The sequence below is a fragment of the Microtus oregoni genome, unplaced genomic scaffold (genome assembly GCF_018167655.1).
Source record: "Microtus oregoni isolate MIOR12 unplaced genomic scaffold, Mior012 000002F_ref0000024, whole genome shotgun sequence".
NCBI lineage: Eukaryota > Metazoa > Chordata > Mammalia > Rodentia > Cricetidae > Microtus > Microtus oregoni.
Window position 1 is genome coordinate 74,893,855 of NW_024543061.1, and position 8,972 is coordinate 74,902,826.

An 8,972-nucleotide genomic window follows, 5' to 3' on the forward strand; every position below is an offset into this window, starting at 1 on the left:
CTGATGCGGGTGTGAACAGTCAGAGGAGCCAGTGAGACCCTGGGCATGTTCCTGAGTTAAGTAAGCAGTCCACATAGGAACAGCCAGGAATCAGCATTCCGTCATGGCCTCTGCCCACATAGGAACAGCCAGTAATCGGCATTCCGTCATGGCCTCTGCCCACATAGGAACAGCCAGGAATCAGCATTCCGTCATGGCCTCTGTCCACATAGGAACAGCCAGGAATCAGCATTCCGTCATGGCCTCTGCCCACATAGGAACAGCCAGGAATCGGCATTCCGTCATGGCCTCTGCCCACATAGGAACAGCCAGGAATCAGCATTCCGTCATGGCCTCTGCCCACATAGGAACAGCCAGGAATCAGCATTCCGTCATGGCCTCTGCCCACATAGGAACAGCCAGGAATCGGCATTCCGTCATGGCCTCTGCCCACATAGGAACAGCCAGGAATCAGCATTCCGTCATGGCCTCTGTCCACATAGGAACAACCAGGAATCAGCATTCCGTCATGGCCTCTGCCCACATAGGAACAGCCAGGAATCAGCATTCCGTCATGGCCTCTGCCCACATAGGAACAGCCAGGAATCAGCATTCCGTCATGGCCTCTGCCCACATAGGAACAGCCAGGAATCAGCATTCCGTCATGGCCTCTGCCCACATAGGAACAGCCAGGAATCAGCATTCCGTCATGGCCTCTGCCCACATAGGAACAGCCAGGAATCAGCATTCCGTCATGGCCTCTGCCCACATAGGAACAGCCAGGAATCAGCATTCCGTCATGGCCTCTGCCCACATAGGAACAGCCAGGAATCGGCATTCCGTCATGGCCTCTGCCCACATAGGAACAGCCAGGAATCAGCATTCCGTCATGGCCTCTGCCCACATAGGAACAGCCAGGAATCAGCATTCCGTCATGGCCTCTGCCCACATAGGAACAGCCAGGAATCAGCATTCCGTCATGGCCTCTGTCCACATAGGAACAGCCAGGAATCAGCATTCCGTCATGGCCTCTGCCCACATAGGAACAGCCAGGAATCAGCATTCCGTCATGGCCTCTGCCCACATAGGAACAGCCAGGAATCAGCATTCCGTCATGGCCTCTGCTTCAGTCTTGTTTCTTCCCTGACATCCCTCAGTGACAGAATGTGACCTGGGAGTTGGAAGATGAAGTAAGTGCCTCCTCTTTCCATTGCTTTTTGTTATGGTGTTTTATCACAGTGATAGAGACTCCCACACTGTCAAAGCAAGACAGCCCGCCTCATCGCAGACCAATGTGTGCATTTGGTGTCATGACAGTCAGGTGTCTTTATGCACAGAAAACCCTAATTAAGGTCTTTCAACTCAGCAGCATTAATTTCAAAGGAAAGAAGAAAAACTTTAGAGCTAATGAAGTTAATAAAAATTTGAATTAGAAAGTAAAACTTCCTAATTGGACTCATTGTTTTTTTTAATATCCCTTTGTTGTCTTTGGAATGGTCACAGCTGCCAGAATCCAACTAGGTCAGCCCAAATGTTTCAGTTGCCCCTCTGAGTTGGTATCAGTGTCGACCCTCATCATTCAGAAACCCTTAGGAATACCCCACGTGCTGCTGGTGTAGGCTCCTTGGTGGTCTGGGTGGTTTTCTAAACCAGATGGTAACAAACACTGGTCTGGACATTTTATCTTTCCTATTGGCACATGCAGAACTGGAAGGTGGGATGACCACAGACCAAGACTCATTCCAGGCCTGATGTGAAGAAGGGAAAGGGCTGGAAGTGTAGCTCACCACAGAGGCTTTGCTTGGTGTGTTCTGAAAGCACCAGGGTGGAAACCAGAAATTAAAGGTAACTCTACAGGGTACCAAACAGCACTGGTCACAAGCGATTCATTTTTCCTCTCTGTTGCTTGAATGGCCCACACTGGGGATGGCGGGAGAAACGTCTTGCTGCAGTAAGAAAGCAGTCCATTCTCTCACACTTTAATTGAGACTCTGTCGACATTTCAAGGCCAGCGACCAGTCAGTCACTTCTTGGTAAGGCTGTGCGAACACAGAGCTGAAGTCCACGATTGCTGACGTGCATAGATCACAGCAGTACCTGCTGGCAAGAGCTCTGGCCTCTCATCATCCTCCCAGGACCTCCCAAGTCTATGGAGAGAGCAGCGACCACGTCTCAGGGATGGAAGCACAGGACAGGTGGCCAAAAGATTCAACATGGCCAAAAGATTCAACATGCAGGACCTGAAGCCCTGAAGAATAAACAGACCTCTCTCCTAAGCAGTTGTCTGCATTCCTCTCCTTCTCCCAGCTCCAGTCCCTGCTGCCTGACATGGAGGAGTTCATAACGATGGTGGAAAATTGCCAAGCTCAGCAGACTTCTACAAGCAAATAATGAAATTCCAGTAAAGGCCGCTCGAGTTTGCAATAACAATAATGAAGACAATAACAGTTTGTATACCTAAAGTGCGTCTTCTCCCATCTATTATTTAATATGTGAACTTTACACATTTGCCTATGCCTATAGGAGATGAGGCACAGTGTATATTAAGGACATAAAATAATTCCGTGAACCACTGGTGACTGTTTCATTTTTAAAATGTATTCCTCTCTACTATTTAAAAACTTTAATTCCAGACATCACATTTGCCTCCAATCAATCTTACCAATTTCTCCCACTAGCATTTTATCAGGAAAAAATTTCCTCTATTAATACATTGCATGGAACGAAGGAGCCATGAGCCTCTTCCTCTGAGAGCGCAATTTCCCACCCAGAAAGCTAAAACAGGAAAGAACTAGAAGCTTAAGGGAAGAAGAAAGAAAATACTTTGTCATTGAGGATTGGGCCTGGTTTCTCTCCTCATTTTCTCTGAGGTCAGGAGCTTGTGGACTGGGGCGCGCTATCCAGGGTTTGCTGGAAATAGTAGAAATTCTGTGTCACTGAAGACCCGTTCCTGCGCCTGCGGCGACTCAGAAACACAGCCTAGGAGATGAGTTTGAGTTGACCCGGGCCGTGAACTGTGCCAGCCTAATCTCTTTCTGCCTCCCCTTGACACCAGGTGTTCCCCTTCAGCTCTCAGAGCCTCAGCCGAAAGTTCCCCAAGCTCCTTCAGGAGAAAGGCTGTTTCTGTGCAAAACAGAGCCTTTCTTATTAAGGATGCATGAGAAAAGGTAACCCGGTTCCTACAGTGACTGAGAAGTCACTTGACGGGTTGGGGCTCTGTTACAGTGGGCCCACTGGAAGGCTTTGATTTCCTTTATGAAGGTCAAGTGGGCAATGGGGATGGGAAGGGCAGGCCCGATGAGAGAGAGAAGGGCTTTTGCGAATGAGACTCTCTTCCACAAGTATTCACTGAGGTAACTGCTGGGCTAAAACTCCGGGAATGTCCTGCCATGTAAAGTCATGAAGCAGGCAGTTTCGACCCAATGTGCTCATGGATGTCCACCAGGAATGGCGTATCTGGTTCATAGGCGAGATCCATTTTACACTGACGTCCATAGCGGCTGCACCAGTTTGTACCCGCAGTAGCAGTGTGCAAAGGTCCCTGTGTTCCCACACCCTCAGCAGCGGCATTTGCTGGTACCTGATGGCAGCGTGTCTCACTAGGGTGGGATGAACCCTCAGGGCAGTTTGGGTTTGTGTTTCCCTGATTGATAAGGATGTCGAAAATGGGTAGAGTGAGTGAGAAAGAGAATTTGTGTTACACGAAAGCAGAGGAAGTCACTGGAGAGAGGAGGGCCAGCAGGACTTAGGTTGAGGAATGAGGGGTGGGGTTTTGAGAAAGCATCAACAAAGACAATATATGGAAATGTCATAATGAAATGTCATATGCTATTTTTTTTAAACCAATGGAAAGTAAAAGAGAAGGTGACAGCATTCAAGAAAATCAGAAGCTTCAGGCGTGTGCTGGGGTGTCCTGGCTCTTCATTATAGGAAATGTTGGGAAAGGAGCATGGAGCGGGAGAGAGTGACAAGTCTTGGCTCTTCATGTTGAAGTGGCCATGGCTTTGTATGCTGAAGCAGCTAAGCTCTGTTCTACTGATACTGTAGGAACCGCTGCTGCGTCTGACCTGCATTTCAAACAGACTATTTCACCAGCAGCGAACAGCAAAAAGACAAGCCCAGAGGCAGATCCATGGAAGGCATAGAGCTAGGGAGCTGGTGGCAAGACCACCAAGCATTCTGGAGGCAGAAGTCAATGAGGCCTGGTTAGTTAGTTGCTGCGTGAAAGACCAGAGGAGAAATTTTTAGCTTGATTCTCAGTAAGTGGTGCCTGGACCACACTGGTGATAGACACAGTGTTGGTTACCATCGTGCACCTGACGTAGAAGGAGCCACTCAGACCTTCTGCATCACAAGTGCCCAGCCTGGAGTTTACTAGTCTGCTAACAAGTGATTCTGGCAGGCTTTCAAGTGAAAAAACCATCAGTGTAGGACATTGTCCAGGGTGCTGCCTCAAAGTTCTGCAGGTCACAGCTGGTGACCTGCCCTTTGCTGAGCTAGAGAGCCCTCCACAAAGAGCATACGCTTGGGTGTTGGTGGAAGGCAGGAATTTAAGAGATAGAGCGTGATACAGCAACCAAACAAAAAGGCAACAGAGGGGAAGCACGAAGGAAGAAAGAGAGGCCCACAGAGCCGTCCAGGGTCAGCAGCTGGCTAAGGGAGAGCTTCAGAAGACAACTTGGTCTTCCTGGGATAACGGAAGGAGAGCGGTTACAGTCTAAAGCGTGAACTAGCAATTTGCTCCTGAATCACTAAAATCTCAGGTTTTCTCAGCTACCCCTTGTGCCATTTCCTGCATTTGACATCAGTATTGAGTAGAAGCAACCTACAAAGATTTGAATTCTCCTCACCCTGGTTTGGCCAGGAAGAACAGTGAAATCACAGGAGTCCAGAATCAGACATTCTAGGCCTGGGTATTTTTTTTGTGTGTGTGTCATTAGCATGATTTGCTTTTTTTTCTCAGTATTGTGGGTTTGCAACTCACACCAAGACACGATCAAGAGACCAGGAAATTCAGCTTCCCAAGGCCAAGACTCCCAGTTGCTTGCCCCCTAGACTGTGATTGTGTCAGGAACATAGTCTAAGGCTACCCTAGTGAGTTCTTGGGTCAGTGTGGGGAGGCCTCAGGGAATAACGAAGACTGAGGGACACGGACAGAAGGGATGTTTTGTGGGGAGACGTAGCCGAGACGTGCTACTTCAGCTATTTGAAACACTACCATGGACAAAATGACCAAGGAGAGGGCGGAGTCAAAGCAGGGCAGGGGTGGGGTAGCAGTTAAAGGGTTCTCCTATAGGAAACCGTGCCTAGGTCCACGGCCACAATGCCAGAAAGAAAGGTGAGCCAGCACTGCCGTTGCTACGGAGTGGAGTTGCTTGCCCAGATGTTCATGTCTGAATCGGAAGATTTAGTGCTCCACGGAGGTCACTTGCGTGGGCAGGACAGGTGTATGAAAGATTTTCTTAATGTGGTTTCTGAAGACAAAAGCAGTCCAGGATGGACTCGGATTTTGAGTTCTGACCCCCAGTCCAAATCCATCATTGGTGAGAGTGCTCTCTGACCGGCGTTTTGACAGTAAGGGTGGGCTGTGCTGATGAAGCCACACCTTCTGCACCGGCACTTCCAAGCCCTTGGCTTCACAGTGCCGCACCCGGACCAACTGTTCTTTCTCCATTCCACGTTGGTCTATCTATCACTGCCAGATTGATTTCCGAAAGTGGGTCCCATGTTAGTCTTTTGCGCTGAATCTGCAACGGCTCCCTCTGGCTTAGACAATTGCAAACCAACTTTCAACTTGGCCCAGGTACCTGGGCTCCTCAGCATTTGTGCCGATTTCTCTTCCAAAGCCACAGTCATCCTGGAAGCATGATGACACCTGGGAAGAATAGCACATTCTCTCATTAGCATCCGTTGAAAATTCAGCTGCGGGTACATTTGACAGATGGAGGGAAAAGAGGCTCCTGTGGACAGAGGAGGAACATTTTAAAATTAAACCTTCTTCATTCATCCGAGCTGTTTTGCGATTTCAATCCGGCCAATATTAATGGACAGGAGGGGCGGGAGCTATGGGACCTTGGTGAGGTCAGCGAGCAGCCATTCTTTAGTGCATGGACTCTGTACCTAGAGAAACACAGGGAGGGCCCTGGAAAGCGCCCAGAGGCCCCTGCAGCAAACCAGGCTCTGTCCAGATCTTTGTAGGCCGATGAGTTAAAAAGTCTCTAGCAGGGCAGTGTCTCTGATACGATGCAGGGGGCTCAGTTCCTGTCTGCTTCAACTTCACTCTTAGTTAATTGGCTGTCTTCTGGGGGCTCCTGTCACAAACAGTCTTCGAGTTTGTTTCTCTTTAAAATAATAAATTGTTAATGCCAAGAAGTTGTCAAATGTTTTCTTGGGAATAATCAACCACAAATGCATAGCCTCCTGTTCCCTGGGGGAAGAAGAGCCGATGCCAGCATGCTGAGTAGCATAGTGTGCTCTGGTTTTCCACTCCTGGCAGAAGGCTTTGTGATCTTGGCAGAGTCACTTCAGCGACCCGTGCTTTGGTGTCCCCATGTGTAAACTGGAGATGAATAATGACAGTCCCCACCTCACAAGATTCCTATAAAAACTGAAAAAGTACTTAGCACAGTGCATGGACCTTGCATAAGGTCTGTGTCTAAGCTGCTGCTCCATTATGGGGTAGGGGATGCTTGCTTCTGAAACTAGAGACTTTGGGATGTGACCAGTGTACTTAGTGATGAGTACTTTAGGTAGAGAAGCAATGGACCAGACTACCTGAAATCAAAAGACAAAGACCTGTGGGAAACTAAGAAATGTTGAGGTTTGGAGGAATAACCTTTCTCAGGGAAGGGCATACTAACTGCTTATCCAATACCAAATGGTTGGCCCTGAAAACATGCTTACAAGTAGCATTATACAGACTGAGCAGGTTATATTAAGAAATATAGATGCACACACACACACACACACACACATATACACACACGTAACAACAACTAATGAGAAAGGCTATGAGCTTTGAAGGAGAATGAGAAAAAGCATATGGAAAGGTTTGTATTGAGGAGAGGGAAGGGGGAATTGAGCTACTTATAATCTCAAGGTTTAAAAAGAAGTTTAACTAAGGAAAATGACAAGCTGGAGGTTATAATAATTGCTCAACAGACGCTGAGAGAAGCAATTAATAAATGGGACCTCCTGAAACTGAAAAAGTTCTGTAAAGCAAAGGACACAGTCAACAAGACAAAATAGTAGCCTTCAAAATGGGAAAAGATCTTCACTAACCCCATATCAGACAGAGGTCTGAGCTCCAAAATATACTAATAACTCACGAAATTGGTCATCAAAAGAACAAATAATCCAATAAAAAATGGAGTACAGACCTAAGCAGAGAACTCTCAACAGAGGAATCTAAAATGGCTGAAAGGCACTTAAGGAAATGTTCAACATCCTTAGTCATCAGAGAAATGCAAAGCAAAACAACTCTGAGATTCCATCTTACACCTGTAAGAATGGCCAAGATCAAAACCACTGATGACAACTTATGCTGGAGAGATTGTGGGGTGAAGAAAGGAACACTTTTGCATTGCTGGTGGGAGTGCAAGCCTTTGGATATTACTGTGACAATTTCTCATAAAATTAGGAAACAACTTTCCTCAAGACCCAGCAAGACCACTTTTGGGTTTATATCCAAAGGATGCTCAATCGTGCCACAAGGACATGTGCTCAAGTATGTTCATAGCAACATTGATTGACATAACCAGAACCTGGAAACAATCTAAATGTTCCTCGACTGATGAATGGATAAGGAAAATGTGGTACATTTACACAATGGAGTACTACACAGCAGAAAAAATAATAACATCTTGAAATTTGCAGGCAAATGGATGGAGCTAGAAAACATCATATTGAGTGAGGTATCCCAGACCCAGAAAGACAATTATCACATGTCCTCACTCATAAGTGGTTTTTAAACATAAAGCAAAGAAAACTAGCCTACAAATCACAATCTTAGAGAACCTAGTCAACAACGAGGACCCTAAGAGAGATATACATGGATCTAATCTACATGGGAAGTAGAAAAAGATAGGATCTCCTGAGTAAATTGGAAGCATGTGAACCATGGGAGAGGGCTGAAGGGGAGGGGAGAGAAAAAGGGGGGGAGACAGAGAAAAATGTAAAAAAAAAATAATTGCTCAATGGCTAAAAACACTTGATGCTCTTACAGCAGACCTGCGCTCATTCCCCAGAATCTATGTGTAGACTCATGACTCTGTTACTTCAGTTCTGAGACCCAATGCTCTTCTGGTTTCCGCAGGCACCCTATGCATGTAGAGCACATATACATGCCACCAAGACAGTCACACACATACGTAATGAAAATAATTTTTTTTTAACGTTAGAAGAAATAAGAGCTGGTGAGGAGAGACTAGACGTGCTGTGTGTACATCAAAATCTTCCCAAGCCTTCTGCTGAGAAAGCGACCTGCGATACTTGATAAGCACTCCAAAGCAATTCTGGAAGAAACTTGTGTTTGTGGGACTCAGAATCATTGTGAAGTGTGCTTGGCTTCAACTCAGTGGCCTGTTGTGACAGACACTGTGGAGCCCTGCTCAGGTGTCCATAGGCTGGGGAACAGTGAGGACCACTTGGGAGACATTAAGCACTGAGTGTCAGCTATGAGCTCTAAAAATTGTGCTTGGGTTAGAGAAGACAGGGAGAGACAGCTGGATGAAAAGTGCCCCAGCTGCTGGAGCAGGGTCGTTCATCGTTTCTTTGTCCACAGCAGCTTTCAGAGTCACTGGGAAGGCCTCTGAGGTTCAGGCTCAGGATTGTGAACATCATTCTGCAAGCTATGGAAAATGTATGGAGATTTGGTGCATGGGAGCAATAGTAATGGTGCGGTTTGAAGAGGACGGATGACGTTGTGTAGGATGGATTGGATCAGAGCAGCAGAGATGGTCATTAGAAGACAACAAATATGGGCTGGGGAGATG